Source organism: Protopterus annectens, chromosome 3.part1, assembly GCF_019279795.1.
Source record: "Protopterus annectens isolate FY-2018-M chromosome 3.part1, PAN1.0, whole genome shotgun sequence".
In the NCBI taxonomy this organism is placed as follows: domain Eukaryota; kingdom Metazoa; phylum Chordata; order Ceratodontiformes; family Protopteridae; genus Protopterus; species Protopterus annectens.
The window spans coordinates 527,987,006-528,009,657 of NC_056732.1; positions in this window are offsets into that span (position 1 = coordinate 527,987,006).

Consider the following 22,652-nt stretch of genomic DNA (forward strand, 5'->3'; position numbering starts at 1 on the left):
TAAGCTGGGCAGTTCTAGCCACTCTAGTTGTTTAAGGTTCTGGCAGTGTTGGGTTCTATAGGTGGAGCCAGTGGTGAATCTGGCAATATGATTGTAGCTATGGGACAGCTTACCTAGTTCGGATTTGTTGAGGTTTGAGAGTACAGGTGAGGCATATAAGAGAGTAGAGAGTAGGTGTGATTGGGTGATTCCAGTCCTAGCCAGTGGGATTAAAAATATCTTGTTTCTATACAGTGATCCAAACTTCTTATTGATGGTCTGTATGGTTTTGTTGACCTGTAGGTCAAATTTGAGATTATTGTCTATGATAACCCCTAGCAGTTTGGTGTGATTATCTGGGGAAATAGTGGTACCATTGTTAGATGTGACAGAGAATGAAAGTCTGGTGGATCTACTAGTGGGAGAAAAGAGTAGAAGTTTAGTTTTATTGGGATTCAGAAGTAGGTGTTGGTTGGTGAACCAGTTCTCGATAGTGTTAAATGTATTTTGGGTTAAGATTTGCAAGTCGGATGGGGAGGTGGCTGAGCAGATGAGAGTGGAATCATCTGCGTATTGGATGCAGGTGGCTTTAGGGGTAGCAGTGTGGAGGTTGTTGATAAAAATAGAGAAAAGTAGTGGACCTAGTATGGACCCTTGAGGGACACCAAGTATGAGAGATAACTGGCTGGAGAGTTTGCCCTGCCATAGTACTGCCTGCTGTCTACCAGTCAGGTAGGACTGGAACCACTGGATAGCAAGCTTGTTGAGGGAAATAGATTTTAGTGAAAGAATGAGAAGTTCATGGTTGACCATGTCAAGGACTTTTGATAGGTCAAGAAAGAGGGCAGAGGTTAGCCTATTGTCATTCCTGTTTTGGTTTATGGCAGTAGTAAAGGAAAGGAGGGCTGAGGGTGGTGCTCTGGTATGGCCTGAAACCATGCTGGAAGTCGGATAGTAAGTTATTCTGTGGAAGGTATTGCATTAGATTATTTATTTATTTATTTATTTCAGTTTGATTACTGGGGAAGTCCACTGGGCCAAGAAGAACCCATTTTCAGTGGAGGCCTGGGGAGAAAAGCTCCAAGGCAGTACAACAATACAATGCTTAAGAAGAATACAAAGATAATCCACACAGCAAGAAAACATAGTAAGATACTGCAAATGCAAATTTACAATAGAATGTACATACAGTAAGAACATTGTAAATGCATATTTACAATAGAATGTACACACAGTAAGAACATTGAAAATGCAAATTTACAATAGAATGTACATGCAGCAGGAATTTGCGAAGGACACATCAAATGCTAAAGAAAAAACAGCAAAATTAAAAATTAATCGATTTTTTTTTTTGTTAACTTGTCAATATTTTCATCCATACAGTGAAGTTGGAGCCTGCTAAAATCATAGCTAGAGTTTGGGTGCATAAAGGTGCAGGAGTATAGGGGCTTAGTCTAGAGAAACTTTGGGATTATGTAGCGTGAAAGCAAGAACATTTCCATTTTGAGGATAGGTGTAAGAAAAGTTGTGTTTTAAAGTAGTCTGAGTTAGGTATGGTTCTAAGAGAAGGAGGGAGAGAGTTCCATTTCCTACCTAGAGAGAAGAAAAGTAGTTGTTGGCCAGCGGGATGTTTAGGTCTGGGGATGGAGATTAGATTTTGGTGTTCAGATCTTAAAGATCGGTTGGGAATGTAAGGGGGGAGGATGTTGGATAGAGCAGGGCATTTTTCTGGGTAGAATATTAATTTATGAGTGGTTGTTAGTTGAAGATAGTCAAGGTGGTTTGGGAGTTCTAGCCAGTTTAAAGATTGAAGGGAGAGGCAGTGGTGGGTTGAGTTTTTGGATTTGGTGGTGAATTTAGAGATTTTATTATAGCAAGCTTCAAGTTTAGAGGAGAGGGAGGCAGACAGATTAGTTAGGAGAGGGGCTTCATAAAGTAGAGAGGGTAGGAGGAAGCAGGTAGCTAAGGTTTGCCTGGAGCATTTGGAAAGAAATAGATTATTCCTGTAGAGCATGCCTAGTTTTTGGTGTTTTTTTTTTTTATGTTTTGTTGAATGTGGAGGTCAAATTTAAGGCGTTCGTCTATGGTTACGCCAAGGAGTTTGGCGTAGGGGACCACTTCTATAGGAGTGTTAGATTGGCTGAGGATGTTGAAAGAGTTTTTGTCCAAGGAAGAAGTCTTGGAAGGGAGGAAAATTAGTATTTTGGATTTATTGGAGTTGAGGGAGAGATGGTTTTGGTGCATCCAGTTTTCTGTAGTGGAAAAAGCTGTTTGAGTTTTAGAGAGAAGTTCAGATAGGTTGGGGGCAGCACAGACTAAGGTAGAGTCATCAGCATATTGGATGACTGTAGTGTCAGGGAGAGCAGAGTAAAGGTTGTTTATGAAGATGTTGAAAAGTATGGGACTGAGAATGGATCCCTGAGGAACGCCAGAAGGAGGAGGTAGAGTTCTTCCATCTGACAGCCTGGGATCTGTCAGAGAGGTAGCTGGAGAACCAGGAAAGAGTATTAGTGGAAAGATTAAGGTTGGAGAGGTGGCAGAGTAGGTGTGAATGGGAGATGGTATCAAAGGCTTTAGAAAGGTCTAGCAGAACAGTGGATACTAGAAGTCCAGAATCTTGGGCTTGATTAACTGTTTCTAAGAAGGAAAGTAGGGCAGTTATGGTGCTGTGGCCTGGATGGAAACCGTGTTGGGTGGGTGTAAGTAGCTGATTCTCTGTTAAGTAGGGTAAGAGTTGGCAGTGGACACATTTCTCAAGAATTTTGGATATAGGAGAGAGTAGGGCTATAGGGCGGAAGTTAGAAATGGAGTTGTTTTTACCTCCTTTATGAAGTGGTAGAATGTAGGCAGAATGCCAGAGTTTGGGAACGTATGACTCTTGTAAGGATCAGTTAATCAGGACGCTAATTGGAAGAGCTATTCCTTCAGCTGCGTATTTGAGGAAGGAGGGGGGAATGTTGTCGGGGGCATTGGAACAAGGTTTTAGTTTGGTTAAGAGTTTTTTTATGAATGTTGTGGAAACTGGTTTGAGTTGAAACTTAGAGTGACAGTCATTAGGAGAGTTTAAGAAGTTGGAAGGGTTGTTGTTAGGGAATGTTTTGGTTAGTTTGGCTATAGAGCCAGTAAAGAAAGTGTTGAAGAGTGAGCTTAGTTCATTGTCAGTTAAACTAGGGTCAGGGCAGGGGTTATTTTGTGACCCAGGATGGAGAAGAGAGTTAACAGATTTCCAGAATTGTTTGGGGTTGTTAAGATTAGTAGACTGAAGTTTATTGTAGTAGTTTTTTTTGCCCCTGATGATTAGTTTTTTTACTTGGTTGCAGAGTTGGGTATATTGGAGCAAGGCAGAAGGCTGTTTACTTAGTTGCTTGTGTACACATTTCTCCATTATTTTGGCTAGTGGGGAAAGAATGGCAATGGGTCTATAGTTGGATATGTCTGAGGAGCTACCACCTTTATGGAGTGGGGTGACGTGAGATATTTTCCAGAGGGAGGGGATAGCATTTTCGGATAAGGTTCTGTTGATGAGGATCGATATGGGATATGCAATGGCATCTGCAGCTATTTGCAGGTACTCTGCAGGGAGGAGGTCAGCTGCGAGGGTGGTAGGTTTTAGATTTTTTAGAAGTGTTTTGCTAAAACTAGTAGATATTGGTTGGAAGCCAAATTCTGGGTGATTATTAGGTAGATTAGGCATGTGGTTTAAGTTAGAGGGGGTTAGCTGATTTGCTAGGGATTGGATTGTTTCAGTGAAAAAGTTATTAAAGGCGCTAGCTATTGTCTCTGGGGAACTATGGATGTAGTTAGCCGGGGTTGGGGTGGTGGAGTGACCTGGAAAAAGTAGTTGATTTAAGCCTGCCCAGAACTTTTGAGGGTTGTTGTGGTGTTTTTGTAGGAGATTTTGTTAGAAGCTTTTTTTATCCAGTAAAATAGATTTTTTTTGTATCATTCCTGAGTTGACGATATTTTAGATTATCAAGTGGGGCTTTGGTTGTTCTCCAGCTGGCCCAGGCTCTGTTTCTAGTTTTGATTTTTGCTTTGGTATCTTTTGTGAGCCGTGGTGCTGTATTTGATCTAGTTTTTATTGTACGTGCTGGAGCATGGGAATCAAGGATACTTAGGAATTTAGTGTTAAAGTGAATCTATGGCACTTTAAAAAATATCACGTTTAAAAAAGATGTTAAAAAGTGATTAAAATAACAGGTTCAAACATTTTTATATTTATTTTCACCAGCAACACAACTGGATTGGTAAGCCTTAATGTACAGTCCTCTAAAAAACAGACAGAGGAAAACATTTATTTCACAATAATGAGATGCTCTAGGTAAGGTGACATTGATTAATGTATTTTGTTCTTGACTGTAGGTATAAACAGGAGACAGGAAAGTAAGCATCCCTGATGGGCTTTTCTAGTCAGAACAAAAGGAATACAACAACAACTGATGCTGACCACCTGCACAAAGTGTTTTCAATAAAGGATTTTGCAAATGGAGGTAAAGGTGCCACTAATGCCATGACTACTAAAGAAAATCTTGTGGAAAAGAATCAGAGGATTTCTTTTTTTTTTTCAAATAAAACTTTTATTGATTTTCAATATAACATCTTCACAAAACACTTGCAGAATATGAGTGTCATTCAGTTACAAGATAGTAGATGAATACAATCTATATACAACAGTGCTGCATGTGGATATACATCTGGATTAACAAAAATAGTATACACATGAGTGAGCAGATCAACATTACACCTGTACACAAGGTATAATCATTTATGTAGTATCTGAAGATGCAATCATATTAAGGGAGATTATTCGACATCTAAGCCACACAACAATTGGGTTGTGTAAAGGGAGAGAAGAGAAGAAAAAAAAAGGAAAGAAGCAACCATAAGGTAGCAGCCTTTAAGTCTGAGTCCTCAGAGTTAAATAGTATGCTAATTATCAGATAATGCATCAAATAAGGTATTCCAGAACTTTTGAAAGTATATACATTTCTGGGGACTAGTTAATAACAGTTTTTGCGAGGTAATATATTTAATCGCCATGTTCCTGAAACCCATCCATGACAATTTAGTATGATCCAACCAATTTTTGGCAATGTAGAGTTTGACAAGTAGACAAAGAGTGATTAAAATGTGATATTTTAACCTTGGGATATTAATATTTGTGATATGTAGCACTGCCATTTCCCAGGCAAACAGTTGAGACATTCGGATTAAATTTATTTAGGTGGACAGGTGTAAAGTAAAAGTTATTGGTAATCATATCATCATCATCTTTCAGCTTTTCCCGTTAGGGGTCGCCACAGCAGATCATCTCTTTCCATTTCTTCCTATCCTCCGCATCTTGCTCTGTCACACCAACCACCTGCATATCCTCTCTCACCACGTCCATAAACCTTATCTTAGGCCTTCCTCTTTTCCTCTTACCTGGCAGCTCCATCCTTAGCATCTTTTTCCCAATATACCCATCATCCCTCCTCAGCACATGTCCAAACCAACGCAATCTCGTCTCTCTTGCTTTGTCTCCAAACTGTCCAACAAGAGCTGACCCTCTAATATACTGATTCCTAATCCTGTCCATCCTAGTCACACCGAGTGCAAATCTTAACACCTTAATCTCTGCCACATCCAGCTCTGACTCCTGCCTTTTTGTCAATGCCACTGTCTCCAACCCATATAACATATCTGGTCTCACTACCCTCTTGCAGACCTTCCCTAAGTTATTGGTAATCATATATTGTGTATAAATAAGTTTATTAAAGGGGGAGAAAGAGTGAGTAGTTTAATGGCTGATAATTTCTATTCTTAGAAAAATTCAGACCATGCTGATTCCAGTAGTTCACAAATACTACTTTATCTTGGAGTAGGATTGTACTAATCAGTCTATAGGCAAGGGATACCATGCTCTTATTACTGGTTAAAATTTCTATTAATTTAGAGACCAGATTTAGAGCTGGACCATCTATGCTGAAATTAAAAGGGAGAATGGCAATAAGTTCCCTTAATTGTCGCAGGATTAAGGTATATTTTTAGATAATACTTAGAACTTTCCGTAGATTTGTAAGTGATAGCTCTCTATGTTTGTGAATATCCCATACAGTGTATTTTTTTGATTAGCGGGTAGTCATTTAAGTTAATCATGTTCCTATTCAACTGGAGATTAGGGTTTAAGTGTGCAGGCTGCAGTAGCATGAAGGCTTTCTCAAGATTCAGGGATTTAAGTAGTTCACGAAAATATTTGATTTTTTTCTTTTAATATATGATGCAGCTTTAATTTTCTAAGAACACATGGATCTATGAAGGGAAGAGCTTTGGGGTTGAAGTAGTTTTTTTAAGGTATGGTTAAACCACATTTTTATCCAAAGGGGGGGGGGGTCCGTGCTTGATTGTTGGGCCTGTAGTTTGCAATTTTAATTAGTCTGCTAGTGTGTAGAACTCTATAATACAATTGTAAGTCTGGAAATCCAAGACCTCCTCTATCTTTCGGGAGGGCAAGTCTTTGATAAGACATCCTTACTGACTTTGGATACCAGATGAACTTAGCAAAAGCTTTATGGATTTTAGAAAAGAATATATTGGGGATGAAGGATAGAGATGCGTGAAAGAGATAGAAAATTTTAGGGAGAATGTTCATTTTAATAATTGAGGTTTTGGATAGCATAGGAAGTTTCAGTTGTTGCCATCTAGACATGTCTTGTGATAGTGCCATCCATATTTTCATTAGGTTAGAGTGTAATATAGAAGGTGAGGAATGTTCGTACCAAACCCCTAAAAATTTGCAGGAGTATTCAATATGGTAGGGAGAATCTGGGAGAAGGTATTCTCTATGTGCTTGTGGGTTAATCGGGAAAATACAGGATTTGTCTTGGTTAACTTTGTAGTCCGATATATGTGCAAATGTATTCAATGTGGGGATTAATTTTTTGGTGTCTGTTAAGGGGTGTTCAAAATAAAGGTTCAGGTCATCCGCAAATGCGGTCAGAGTAACTTTGTTATCTAGAATCTTGGGAATTGAATGGCATGTTCTTTGTTTTAGGGATAAGAAAAATGGCTCTAAGTATAAGTTAAAGAGAAGGGGAGAGAGGGGACATCCTTGCCTGGTTCCATTTGACATTTTTATTGGTTGTGATGATTTTTTATTTATATATATAAGTAGGTATAAGAGCTGTTGTATAAAGATTTGATAATATTAATGTATTCGATGGGTATGTCATAGTGGGGTAGCACTGTGAATAGGAAGTTCCAATCAACCCTATCAAATGCTTTCGATGCATCCAAAATCATGACATATCTAGGATTTATGTCCTTCTTGGTAAGATTGATTATAGATTCCATTGTTAAAGTGCTATCCCATGTGTGTCTGTTGGACATGAAACCTGCTTGCTCTTCAGAAATAAGGAAGGGGATCACCTTTTTAAGCCTTTCAACTGATACGGATGATAAAAATTTTATATCAGTGTTCATTAATGAAACTGGCCTGTAATTGTTAGAATTCGATTTGTCTAAGTTATTTTTGGAGATTAGAATGGTCTTAAGAGTGATTGATGTAGAGGTCTGAAACTCCATAAATAGATATACTATTAAATAGCTTAAGTAAAATGAGAGCTAGGGCCTCTTTAAAGGTTTTATAAAAATCAGGGGAATATCATTCTGGGCCTGGAGCTTTCCCTGACTTAAGATTTTTAATGGCTTCTAATATTTCTATTTGACTCAATGGGGCAGATAATATTCCTTTCTGTTATTCATTTAGCTTTGGGAATGTGATGTTGTTAAGGTAGTTATTTATTACTGAAGTTGAAATTTGGTGTTCATGGCTAGCATATATTCCTGCGTATATTTGGTAAAATAAGTTTACAATTTGGGCGTCCGATTTGTAGAGCATACCCTGGTATTTAATCAGCGCTATCCTGGGTGAGAACTGTTTGTTATCAATTAGTCTAGCTAATGCCTTAGAGGGGGTTTGTAACCATTTGTAATATTTAGTAATAAACCCTATTTTTTGCAGGGAGAAATTTGATTGATGGTGTTTTAATAAGTCTCTTTGCTTACCTATCATCTTGTGTTCTATTGGGGAAGAATGATTCAGTTGAAGTTTCTCCTCCAGTTCTCTGAGAATCAGAGGACTTCTTAACGTCTATAAATATTGTAACAGCAGGGAGTATATTAGTTATGATATAACTGTTGCATATTAAAGAATATTTAGGAGGCAAATGCTGCCTTGCCAGCCTTGCTGACTAACTAATTTAGCAACAATCTTTTTGAGTAATCCAGCATGAATTCTTGCAAATGTTTTGTTTCTTTTGAAGGAGTGAGATAAGCTTGTAGTTGTTTTTGTACCCCACATCCCTACATTCCTTGGGAAAATATTGTATTGTAGCAGGGTGAAGAGATATGACATGATTCCTGATTAAACCACATCATTAAATGAAACAAAAATTTGGCCACCCACTTTTTAGAGAATTTATTAAAAAATTATTGTGCATGTCATCAAATTCTGGAGTCTTTTGGAACATAGGGGAATCTGATTTGATATATCTATCCGACAGTAAATGATTTATTCAGACTCACTCTCACTAATCTTGTACCTTTTTGTTCTACTCAAACTGCAGAGTCCCCAGCAAAAGGGTAAGAGCTAACTGTAGGGGTTCATCATTCAGTTCACAGAAGTTCCTGAATAACATCACCCCCCCCCCCCAGTCACGTTGACCATACCTCTCAAACTCTTGGAGCAAGAAATTTAGACAAAGCCAAAATTAATGAGAGGGCAAAGGCTCAAAAATAGGGGCAGTTTTTAAATATTGCTTTTACAAGCTTAGAAAGTTGATAGAATAAGAGATTTAGGATTAGCATGAATTTGCTGAAAGGTAGAAAGTCTGACTCTAAAATGTCTGTCATTATTTTTTGACTTCACCCCTCAGTGATTTGCCAGGAAACCACAATTTTAAGAGAAACGGACCAAAAATAAGAGGCAAAAATCTGGGCATTCTGCAAAAATCTGTACACTCGAGAGGTATGATGTTGACCTGTATGATACAAGACCTCCCAGTCCTATCAGATTCCTTGACCAACGTTTGCCAGTTGAGATTGTTTTTTAACAGAATTACAATTCCTGTTTTTGCTGCTTTCAATGAAGCCATTGTACCCAGTTTCCCCATATCTAAGAGACTACTGAATCCAGATTTTTTTTGTTGCATAAAGAAAACCTGAGTTTTGATATGAAGATGTTTTGATAGCCTCTCTCTTGATGAGGGCATTAACACCTATCAAATTCCACAAAACTATTCTTAGAGATAATGCCATTTCAGCCATTTCAGCATTATGGTTTGAATTACTGACTTCTTTATTCATGGCAGAACCAATAGAAGAAATAGGTGAGTCACTATATTTGTAGGATAACCATACATTAGAGCAGATAATATGATTGACAAATATACAAAGTAGTGACAAGCACAAGAAGAGCTCTTTTAGCATAAGGAAAACTTCTAGGCACCAGCCCCTGACACATCTTAGAGGAACAGTCACCATGATAGATGGATAGGAAAGCCCAATAAAAAATAATAATCATCCCCTGGAATAATAAAAGAACCAGACGTGTAAGAAATTAGTTAGGAGAGCTGTTGCAAATAAATAAATGCACCCCATGAATATGAATATGAGATTTAATTATACAACCACTAAACCAAACATGAATTACTTAAGCAATTGCCATCATCATCATCATCATCATCATCATCATCATCATCATCATCATCACCATCAAATTCCCAGAGATACGAGGCTGAGAAGAAAACACACATATATATTTATTAGTGTATTAGTATCTATAAGGTGCAAACCAGACACCCCTGTCCCTCTGAGATTTCAAACATAAATAACATCTAAAACATAGCTAAAACATGTCTCTGCAAAACATCCAAGCACCAGGACATTTCATGTACACCACAAAACAAAGATGAACATAAAAATGTACAAGCTTATGATGATGTGAGGTAGTGCCAACTGTGCCATGGGGAGTAGGGCAGTGCATGTGTAACATGTCCCAGCATAGCTAGATGGAGTTTTGTAAAGAATTATATGTTATTTGAATATCAAATTGATTTCTACAGATGTTTGTGTTAAAAATGTCTTTGTAAAGTTGCTTGTGTAAAAAAGTATCAACAGTAGATCCTGCTTGGCAGAAAAGAAATATACATGTATGTCAGACTGTATTGTTACAACTGATGAAATGTAAATATTTTAACAGAGGATGCCACAAGGGAAGGGGTTAAGCTCAGCCCAGATAACCTTAAGAAAAATAGCCTGAAATTAAATTACTTGGTTTAGGCCATAAAGATTTTATCTCACAAGTCTGAATGCAGCCAGAGATGCAATGTCTGTGTGCTGTTAAGGGAAATTGTACTTGGTGCAGAGGGCTGGATCTGAAAATACTGTGTCTATTTTTCTTACAGTGAACATTCCTCACCAGTGGCAGTGTTTAGGATACAGGTTCCTTGATCACTGACCCAGAGGAGGGATGTCACAAAGCTATTCAACATTCAAACAATGTAAATAGGAGTCATCCATATTGAATACTCTTGACCTCCATAATGTATCAACTACAAAAGTACAGTATGAGGTAAAATTCTTGTTTTGTAATTCATATAAAACGTACATTAAAATGGATGCAAAAAATGTCCCTACCAGGTACAAATTATCACATTTTCAAAGAGTTAAGTTGGCTATAGACAATTTTTCTATGAGTTTTCTTAAAGGAGGAAGCAACAAAATTAGCCTCCAACTTCGTATTTGTTCTTTAGTTATGCTGTTGTGGCTGGGCAAGATGACTGACCCCTTCAAGAGGAAGGATATATTAATTTTGGTGAGCGACCTGCTAATAATCCAATTGTCTGGTAACATAGCAGGCTAAGATTTCAATGGCTTTCTGTTAAAGGCCATCAACCAAAGGGCATCCTTGGCATTTGGTCTTATCAGGTAGTCACATCTCCTCCATGGATGTGGTTGTACTAGGAAAGGGGCATGAAAACTGGTGCTGTCATCTTAGTACTCCAAAAGTGTGAACAGTTTGATAGAGGAAGGCATTGCATAGCACCACTTGATAGCATTGGCTTTGCTTTCTCCAGTTCGGTGGGGAAGACCACATTTTAGATAACATGGGACAGCTGACAACCTTTACAAACAGCTTAATTTCTCTTCAGAAATGATGGGATTTGTCCAGGAAGTATAAGACACTTTTCATACAAACATCAGACTAATGTTTCTTAACACGCTCAAAAACCCAAGCAAGTAGCATAAAACTCCAATATCTACAAACTTGCTGCGGTGCACAAATGGCAACAAATCCAATAAGACCAGGAAAATCTTTATTGAAATGTTAAGTGCTTTTGTTCCTCCTAATGGAACTTCATCAGAACATTATTAAACACTTAAAAACACATTTAAATATTTTAAACGCAGAATCACATGTTAAAATCAATACAATCAAATAACTTTACCAATTAAACAATAAGAGACACAATTAAAACTTCCATCAAGTATTTCATAGTCAAACTCCGTAATGTTTTAATTTTAAAATAGAATTACTAGAATAATTTTCATTTAACACCAGGATGCTAGTTGCATCTAACCTTAACTGCCACTTCAACTCACACCTTTCTAAATGTTCTTCAATAATTAAACCTTGTGGGTAACATACAACTTGTTCTAATACTAAAAACCCAAAATAATGCTTGCTGTCATTTTCAATATGTTTATATAGTGTATTAGTAGTTTTGTTCATAGGTTCATAGGTTCATACTAGGCTATCTACCCTAGGGCATTTACAAGCCTAGCCAGAGTGTGTTTGGCTTTCGCCACCCATTTTAAATGAAATTTGCTATGTCCTTTTATATAGTGTATTAGTAGTTTTGTACTTTTGGATTTCAAATGATAATTCTTTCTATGACTTTGCATATGAGACTAGTGAGACATACTTATATTTCATGCTATTTGGAAGGAACCCTGAGATATTGTCTGACCTTATTGATTCAGTGTTCTTTATCATAGACAGAGAGTTAAGGACCTGTTCCCTAGTGATGGCACGGTAGTTATATATGATGGTATTTCCTGAGGGAAGGCTGAAGAGAAAGGAGGGGGGAATTGGAGATTAATTTGTCAACCAGTAGGTTTGCTATATATTCTGACTGGTTTAATTTCTCCAAGTCTTTTGGATTTCTAATACCATGTTGGGAATGGACCCCATTCCTAAGTCAAAGTATGATTAAAGTTCACGAAATTTGTATTGTTTCAATCTTTTGATATTAGCCAGAAGTGCTCTTCACAGCACCCGCACTAGCTCAATATGCGACTCCATTAACAAAGAGCTCTGCACACAATTTTGTATTGCCTTTGTGGTTATTGATGTAGCTAAATAATGCCTTGTGGTTGACCTTGGCCTGGGAGGCCAAATGTAGACTTTATTTGTCCTCTGAGTTGTTTGTGTAGTTTGAGAGTGATTTTATCCTGCTGGATGCTGCACCTCCTAATTTTTGCCATGATTTTCTTCCTTCTGTTATACAGCCTTTTGATGGTGTGATTCCACAAGGGTGACTTGATTTTTTTCTTGGTTGTTTTTATTGAAAATTTTAACAACAAAACATTAATATATAGTAATAGTAATATTATAAAACAAGATATACATATCTGAAAGAACAGTAATAAACACAAACTAAAATAACTATTTACAACAGAAAAAGAAATGTGATGAGTAGTTGTTAGTTAATTACTGGTCTGTTTATCCAGCAGTTCTTTGAATTTTAACCATATATATTATATGAAGAACTGATTCTAAATGTTCTTGTCTTGATCGTGATAAGTTCATGATGACAAACTCAATTACCAAGTGTACAAACTCCTTCATAGTAGGAGTGTCTGATTCTTCCAGTTCTTGGTGATCACATTTCTTGCTAATGTTAAAATACTCCTTAAAAGAGGGTATTTTCGTGACACAAGTGGAAATAGATGTATTAAATAAAAGATTTGGTCAGCATAAATTTATCATTAAAAACAGACCGTAAGACAGAATTTATATTATCCCAATATGGTTTAAGTTTTATACAATTGTAAAATGTATGCTGCCAGTCAGCTTTAACATTTAGGTTATATCACCAGCATCCTATGTCTTTATTATACAGCAATTCAACTTTATGCAGTGTGGTAAAGGTTCTGTGCTAGAACTTCCAAGAGAATATTCTTCACCTTAGTGATGAAGTACATCGTTTGTTTTGAAGATTGGAGTATTAGTTTTTTTATCATCCTCACTTGGGGAGTTATTATTAACAAGTCTAAAATAATCCCAACAGCTTTCTCTATGACATATTGATTTCTTAAGTACCTTATATATTTTTTATATATTTTATTTATTTTATTTTACATTTGTTAACCGGGATGGTCCAACTGGACGAGTTCCATTTACAGAGGAGGCCTGGGGAGAAAAGCTCCACTTAATTAATACAACAGACAAAGATAATAATACATAATGTAAAGTAAAGACTTTGTTATTGAGCAGTATTTTGTGCATAATAGAACAGTACGCAAAGAGAGATCATATCAGCAATATATACAAGTGAACATTAAGGTAGTCATCAAAATATACAGACAGAGATCACAACAACATTTTCAAATGTCAAGGGATACCATTTGCTACTTTCATTTTTACTGAGGGTCTGATAATTGGAGAGAAGAGAGAAAGATGGTGGTAACATACACTATGTTTAAGTAACACATGGACATAGCCAAGAGCTAATAAGATGAGCCTTAAGGGAGTTTTTGAATTGTTTGGTATTAGGTGCAGAAGTCACCGAAGGAGGGAGATTATTCCAACTTTTTGCTATACTGTGAGAAAATAGAGCATTACCTGCTGTGTTGTTGGCTGTGGAGATAGAGAGGAGTGATTTTTTGGCAGAGCGGAGTGGTCAATTTGGAATGTAGTTAGTCAGTAGTTCCCTAAGGGTTGGAGTTTTTTGAGGATATTTTAGGTTGTTATAAGCTATGACTAGTTGGTGTTAGGTTAATAACTGTGGGATCTCAAGCCACTGAAGTTGCCTAAGGTATACAATGGTGTGTTCTAAAGAGGGAATTTTTTGCAAACTTGGCAATTTTGTTATAACACGACTCAAGTTTCTCCAGGTCAGATTTTCTTACATAGGTGAGAATAGGTGCTGCATACATGAGTGTGGAAAGAAGGTGCGTTTGAGCTAGGGTGACCCGAGCTTGATCTGATAGAAAGTCTTTTTGTCTGTATAGGGACCCCATTTTTTTGTGTACCTTTTTAATAGTTTGAGAGATATGGATGTCAAAGTGTAGGTTGTTATCTATTTCAACACCAAGCAGCTTGTTGTGGAGAGAGGTTGAAATGACAGTTCCATTATTGGAGGAGATAGAGAAGGAGAGTGGAGTGGTTTTTGATTTGTTTGGGGTAAATAGAAGTAGTTTCATTTTTTTGGGATTTAAGATAAGTTGAATATCTGTGATCCACCCTTCTACTGAGGTAAAAGATTCCTGGGTGAGATGCTGTAGGGTGGTGAGATTTGGGGCAGAGCAGATCAGGGTGAAATCGTCTGCATACTGTATGAGTGAAGCCTGTAGGGTAGAGGTATGTAGATTATTGGTAAAGATAGAAAAGAGGACTGGACTGAGTATAGAACCTTGAGGTACACCAGTGGTAGTTGGGAGTAAAGATGATATATCTCCTTGCCATTGGACAGCTTGTTGTTGGTCTGATAGTTTTTAAACCATGCCAAAGTGTTAGGGGCAAAGGATAGAGAAGCAAGAGTATCTATTAGAATGGAGTGGGAAATCATGTTAAATGCTTTGGAGAGGTCCAGGAACATAGCAGATACAAATTTGTTGTTATTTCTATGTTGGTTAACCAGGTTTATGAAAGAGAGAAGAGCTGACGTTGTGCTGTGGTGTGGGTGGAAACCATGTTGTGTAGAGGAGAAGAGATTGTTAGCATCTAGGAAATGGATGACCTGAGAGTGTATGCATTTCTCAAGTATCTTTGATAAAGGAGACAGAATGGCTATGGGGTGATAGTTAGAGAAATCATAGGAATTCCCACCCTTATGAAGGGGAATAATGTAAGAGATTTTCCATAGTTGAGGGATGTGGGATTCCTGTATGGAGTGGTTTATTAAGATTGAGACTGGGTAGGATAGAGAGTTGACAGACATTTTTAGGAAATGAGCAGGTATACCATCTGCTGCAAGAGTAGTGGGTTTAAGTTTTAAGAGGTATTTTTTTATTGTTGAGGTTGGGACAGGAGAGAATGTAAAGAGGTGAGTTGTTAGGAGTTGGTATGGATGAGTAGCTATTTTTGGAAAGTTGAGTTGATAGTGATTTAATGGATTCAATAAAGTGTTGATTAAGCTGGGAGGCTATATCGCTATCTGTGTTTGTAGAGGTGGAGGTGGGAGCTGGTGTGGAGGTTTTACCAGGTTTTAGTAGGGAGATTATTGCATGCCAGTACTTTTGGGGGTTATTGGAGTGTTTATTTTGTATATCTAGAAATTAGTTTTGTTTATCAAGCTTTGTTTTTTTACCTGATTCCTAAGGTGTTGATAGTTTTGTTTGGGTAGACTAATGTTATCTTTCTTCCAGGTTTTCCATGCCTTGTCTCTGGTTTTTAATAAGGCTGTAGTGGATTTAGTAAGCCAAGGAGCATAGTGTTGCTTAACTCTAATTTTTCTTACTGGGTCAACTGAATCAAGGATGTTAATAAGGGCACTATTAAAATAGTCCACTGCTTGGTCTAGGTCAAGGGTGTGTAGTGGTTCCCAGTTAAATTTTTTTAATATAGTGTTGAGTTCTAGACTGGGTTAACATTGTGATTGTTTCTGACTTGTCTATAGACTGTAGGTTTGGGTAAGTTAGTACGTTTTCGTAGGAGGAAAGTAGGGAGATGGTCACTAAGTCCGTCAGGTAGACTACCTACTTGGTAATTATGTTCAGGATACTTTACTAATGTCCAACCTAGTATAGATTCTTTATGGAATTTTTTGTCTACTCAAGGTAGTTCTTGAATGAGTTGAGAAAATCCATATAGGTTGATGTGGTTAGTGGGGTTTTTAGAGTTACAGGCTAGCCATTCAGTGTTTAGGTCACCTAATAAAATAGTTTCCTGTGGGAGATTATCTTTTGACCATTGTAGAATCTCCTCAATTACTGGAGCGTTATTACCTGGAGGGATATATGCACAGAGAATATTGATGCTCTTTTTCTTATTTAACAGTAGGATAGAGCCTACGATCTCAGCAGTATTAAATTTAGGTAGAGGAGTTAGAAGTTGGAGAGAAATTGTATTTTTATAGACAATTGCAGCGCCCCCACCATTCTTTCCTGTTCTATCTAGACGTAGGATATTATATCCTGGAGGGAGAATTTCTTCATTCTGTGTGCTGGGTTTTAGCCAGGTCTCTGTTATGGTAAGGATGTCGGGGGAGTAGTGAGTTATGAATGCATGTAAGTGAGGAAGTTTGATATACTACGAGAGTTAAGATTGATGATGAGTAGATCTGCAGTGTGTTTGTTTGGGGGTGTAATGTTGCTTGACCCTGGATTTGGGTGAATATCCCCCGAGGTAAGGAGGTATTTCTTTAATGAAAGTTGAAGCTTGGTAGTTTGTAGAATATCTATGTGGAGTTTACTTGATGTTTTTCTAGTGTAGAATAGTGAAACATACTTGTTACGTACAAATAGTATTGTGTTGTCACTAAATAAAGAGGGGGCTATAGGAAAGCTTATGTGTGTAATAACAGGTGTGAAGGTATGTGTTGTATGGTAGGTGGTATGTGGTAGTGGTGTGTTTGTGTGTAAGGATGTAACGTAGGTTAGAGTTGTGAGGGTTAGTAGAAGAGATGAAAGTAAGGCCTGCATAGTTTGGGTTTGTGGTATTTGGATGTAAGTGGTAAATTAGGGGTGTGGTTAGGGTGGTTGCAGGTGAGTGGCTATAGGGAGTGGTCAGATGATTGGGGGTTAGAATAAATATAGAAATAGTGGGGGTGGGTGGGAATTGGGGGCAGGGTAGGGGAGCAGAGTGAGCCGAGTATAGCGGGGCTTAGCCACCACAAGATTACAGAAACAATTAGTGAGCTCTAATCAGGGATAGCAGGAAAACACAGCCCAATTGGGGTAAGTTCAGTATATCTGCTTCCCTGTAGTGCAGTGGTGTGTTGCCACCTGGTGGCCAAAGTAAGTTACTACAGCCAGAAAAAACTAACCTGTGTGTATGCTCATCTGCCCTGTAGTAATACTTTAAATAAGGAGCAATTTACTTTTTTTAAAGCAGATAGTTTTAAAAACAGATTTGGAGTGTGGATAAATTGCAATAGAAGGAACGCCTACAGTTTAGAAAGCTGTGCTCTTTAGTTTGGTTTTGGAGCTGCTTCAGGCAGGTAACTGAAGCAGATTTACACTCTTTCACAAAGTATTTTGCTGGGCGAGTCTGTTGGGCAGGGGATGACCACAGAGTGTTTAACCCATTGGGAGAAGAGTTTAAAAAGCTCTGCTCTTTAGTTTGGTTTTGGAGCTGCTTCAGGCAGGTAACTGAAGCAGATTTACACTCTTTCACAAGGTATTTTGCTGGGTGAGCCTGTTGGGCAGGAAAAGACCACAGAGTATTTAACCCCTCGGGAGAAGATTTTAGAAAGCTGTGCTCTTTAGTTTGGTTTTGGAGCTGCTTCAGGCAGGTAACTAAAGCAGATTTACACTTTTTCACAAGGTATTTTACTGGGCGAGTCTGTTGGGCAGGGAATGACCACAGAGTGTTTAACCCGTCTGGAGAAGAGTTTAGAAAGCTGTGCTCTTTAGTTTGGTTTTGGAGCTGCTTCAGGCAGGTAACTGAAGCAGATTTACACTCTTTCACAAGGTATTTTACTGGACGAGTCTGTTGGGCAGGGGATGACCACAGAGTGTTTAACTCATCGGTTGAAGCATCTAAAGCCAGAGAGCACACAGGTAGAGGAGAGTAGAAGCTTTTAGTCCTTTTCTGATTATATTCTGGTGCATTAGAATAATGAGTAAATCATTGAATGTGGGGAAAGAATTTCTAACTAATGGTTGCATTAGATTAATCTTATGTTCAACCAATTGTCTACAATTTTGGATTTCTAACCACATGTCTTTGCTTAACTCAAACTTATCAATGATATGGCCAACATTTTGTAGCTCCCCATTTTCTAGTAATTGATACAAGTATAACAGGTTTTTGTCTTTAAATGTAGTCATTGTTGTTAAATTAAATGTATTAATACTATTTTGGGTATAGGCAATTAGAAATGCAAAAAAAAAAAATCTATGCTTTATATTCAGGGTTCCTGAAAATTAAAATTTTAAAGGAGGTTATTATCGTATTAGTATAATAAGAGTTAACTGGTTTGTTTTTGTTTTCTATAAAATATTCTTTTACTAACCAATGAAATGTATTAGTAGCTATCATAGGTTCTTAAAAAGCAGGGAGCAGGTTGGGTTTAATCACTTATACAGCCTTGTTTCTCAGGGTGGCTTGATTTTTTTAGTTAGTTCTGTACTTCTTCCTGCGGGGTACAGCTGCCTCTATGCAGCTATTAACATGCTTGCATAGGGTTTTTGTGAAGAGTTCTGCATAGGCAGCAGTGTTCTCATGGTTTATGGGGGCTTGAAATTTTGCCAGTTTATCACTTAATAGTAGGAAGTTAGCCTTAGGGCAGTTCCTGAATATTCCAGGGTAGGCTGGGGTTCCAGGTTTTATGTTTACTTCAAAGGAGGCCATTTTGTGGTCTGACCTTACCAGAGAAAACATTACACTAGGGGGTATGCAGCATTCCCCCATATTAGTGAGAACCAAATCCAGTATGGCTGCATTCCTGGTTGGTGAACTGGCAAGCTGGTCCAGGGAGTTTGTTTTTATCAAATCCATGAATCTCTTTGCCTGTGCGTTTGGTGTTGCATATGATTCCCAGTTAATAGCAGGGTAATTAAAGTCACCCGTGAATATGGTATGGATTTGGATGGTGAGTGTTTCTAATTAGTTTAAATACATAACATGTGTTTCTTGTGTCATAGAGGGCGACCTATAGCTTGCAAGGAAGTGGTATTGGTATGGATATTTGAACTTGGAGAAGCTCAAGTGCATTGTTCTGTTTGGCCAACCTTGAGGTATACTTATTTTTGATGTAAAACAAGACACCTCCACCTTTAGTCCCTGTCTGTGTAGTAGCTGGTCTAAATTTGTGGAAGGCAATATAGCCTGGCAATGTTGGTGTGCTGTCTGCGGCTTTAAAACATGCTTCAGTGACTGCACATTCATCAGCATTTTTTAGGGTGAAGAGAGCTTCTAGGGAGTGGAGCTTTTTGTTTAGACTCCTTGCATCAAGCAGTAACACGTTTAAGGATTTCTTGGTTTTGTTAATCTGCACCTGGGGGTAGGAGGTTGACAGAATATTTAAGGTATTTATGCCACAAACATGAAGCACATGGAGCTGCGGTGGTGCAGTTGTTAGCGTTGTCGGCTTACAGCAAGAGGTTCTTCTGTTCGATTCTCAGCTGGAGCACCTTCTGTGTGGAGTCTGCATGTCTTCCCTGCTGTCAAGTGATGTCTAAAGACATGCAGGTAGGTACGTGGGTGAATGGGTGTGCCTTCTTTGAAGGCTGGGCGTCGGGCTGCCAAGTTGGCACCGTAAAAATCCACTGCCAATCATTAGCGGACCGGAGTTCTGCTGTGCCGACCCCTAACCGGGAAAAGCTGAAAGACTTAAAGACGTCACAAACATGAAGTACAGGGTTTGATTCTCACTAAAGATAAATTGTCTAACTTTAAAATGGTCCAAAAATGGTAGCTAGTGTAGTACTTACCTATGAACTTACAAAATCCCATTACTATGACTGCCGTTGCAGCCATACCTCTCAACCTCTTAGTCCAAGAAATCTAGACAAAGCCTAAAATAACAGTGGGACAAAGGCATAAAAATAGGGACAGATTTTAAACATTGGTCTTATAAACTAAAAAGTTACAAGAATAACAGGATTTGAGTTAGCATGCATTTTCTGAAGGATATGAGGACTGAAATACAAATGTATGTCATTATATAGTGATTTAAATTCTCTGTCATTTGCCAGAAAATCAAAAATTTTATGAGGAACAGACCAAAAATGTAAGGCAAAAATCTAGACCTTCTGTGAAAATGTGGGCAGTTGAGATGTATGGTTGCAGCTACTTAGTCATTTAAGGAAGTCATAACATTCCTGTATTCTTCCCTTATTAGGCCAATTATTGAGTACAGTGTCCCCTTCAGCATGTACCTCACAAAGCACATGCAGCAGCTGGAGAGACCACAGAGGTTCCTCACCAGAAGAATCCAGGGCCTCAAATATCTACTCTACACAGATAGGCTAAAAGCCCTGTCCGTCTACTCAGTTTCATAAAGACTCCTCGGAGTTGACCTCTGTCTGACATACAAAGTAATCTCAGACCCCACCTTGATGGGACTGCTGCATATCCACAAGTCAAGCTCCACTCAAGTAACCTGCATGGGTGACCTCAACCTAGTCTGTGACATCAGTAGGACTTGTTGGTGGGACAGATTTGTGTCCCAGAGACTCCCTCATCTTTGGAATAGACTCCCTCTCCATGTCAAGCAAAGTACCTCATTATCTGTTTTCAAGTGAATCCTGGATAACTGGATGGGAAACAGAAAATACACCCCTGGGATTCCACCTGTGTCCCTGCTAGACAGGGACTTTGGGTGCTGACATGCCTAAACATGGCCTAAATTCTTGGCTAGGCTTATAAGGCCTTCAGGGCCAACAGCCTAGTAACTTCCTATGATCCTCTGATCCCATTTTCATTTTCAAGAACTTCTTTAGCTGTCAATTTCTTAACACAGACATTAAATGAAGAAGGAGACAGAAAAGTTTGTGATTTAGAAGCATCACTATAAATTCAAGTACTCATGTACAAGTTATGGCTTAGCTTTCTGAGTTTGTTTACTGTCATATCATGCATGTTTCCAGTCTGACTTTTGGTGCAGTCAGACTAAGCTATTGAATCAAACAGACTAGGCATTTTTAGAATAAAGTTATTCTTTGATTACTAAGCACCCTGTCAAACGTTTGATTTTTTTTCCTTTTCACTTTTTTCCTTACTCTAAAGTGACTATTCTAGGGATCCTAGCCTACTGAGTACTTCACAATGGATTTTTATGGCTGCAGTTCATTGCAATGTTCTTAGCTCATTTGTCAAAATTATGAAAATGTATTGCATTCTTGCTGTTTTGTAATATTTATGACTAGTGTTATATCATTTCCCAGCTGACATAAAGAGCTCTCTGCTTGTAATATATGCCAAAATTTAGTTGTCTGTCTTGTTACTACTGTCACTTGCTTTTGTAACCCATTTTATCTCCTAGTAGATGGTCTATTGCTCATTTTGCTTCTATATTCACACAGATAATGCCCGATAAGATATTATGTTAAATGAAATGCGGTCCTCTGGAGTTACTTTAAAAATAATACATTTATGAAAAGTACGAGTCTCACATTCTTCCTTCACTTGTCTATACTTAGGTAATCAAAACAGGAAAACATCCAAAATATTGAAGGGATTAGGATGATATTGTACAGTAAACTGATAATCTTTCAGTACCAAATACTAATACGTCATGTGTTGATATATTTTGTACTTGTACCTGCTTTAACGGACTTTAGTCTGTGTGCACTACAAACATCTGTCCCATGTGAACTGTATCAGTGTCTCAGTTGATTGTTTGATATACAGTTGTTCTTTTCTATAACATAATGCTTTGCACTCTATTTGATACAATTTCTGTCTAATATGAAGTCAGTGTCCGTCATATTGTATTTTATAACTTAGAAAATCACCCAGCCCCAGATCTTAGATACTAATGCAGAGAATAAATAGCATATTAAAGTCTGGATGGCTTGTAAGATGTTTGGTGTAAGAATGAACTGCTGAATCTAAATTCATCAAAATTAACTCCCTGAAATGGCAATTGGTGTAAGAGGTATTTTATAGGGGAGCAAGGAATTGTCATCTTCTCTGAGGTTGCATAGTGCTGGACTTATATTTAACCTGGGGTTGGGGTGAGGGTTACTATTTTCTTTTAGTAATGTAATAGCACTACTTTCAATAATTTGCTAATTTAATAAGCATGTTTCGATGAGAAATACTATTGCTGTTTTACAGTAGACATCTAGATGCGTATGCAAAGATGGTTGATTAATTTATTTTCAGTATATGGAGATGTTTAGCACACTTATAAATCTATTTTTAATGTTGAGCGTTTGTTTTCCTTTCAGTAGATCATTCAGCACTGCACAATCAATTAGAAAGAAGATACAATCATCAGTAATAATTTGTTAATCACGTAAAGGATCTAATAACCATTTTAGAGTGGGAACTCTCCACTATGTTTTGTTTCTTCTGTATTTCTATCAGCAGAAATTAAGCCAAGAAACACTTTTTCTAATATTCCAAGCTGGCATTTTTCTTTGTCTAGTGTAACTATGTTCTGCTTTGCCAGTTTATCTCAGATACATTAGATGGTCGTTCAGCATTTCACTAAAACAAATCTGTTTAGTTAGGTATACCACACTGGGGGCGTACCCAGTAATAACAAATGCAAAAAAAAAAAAAAAAACACTGA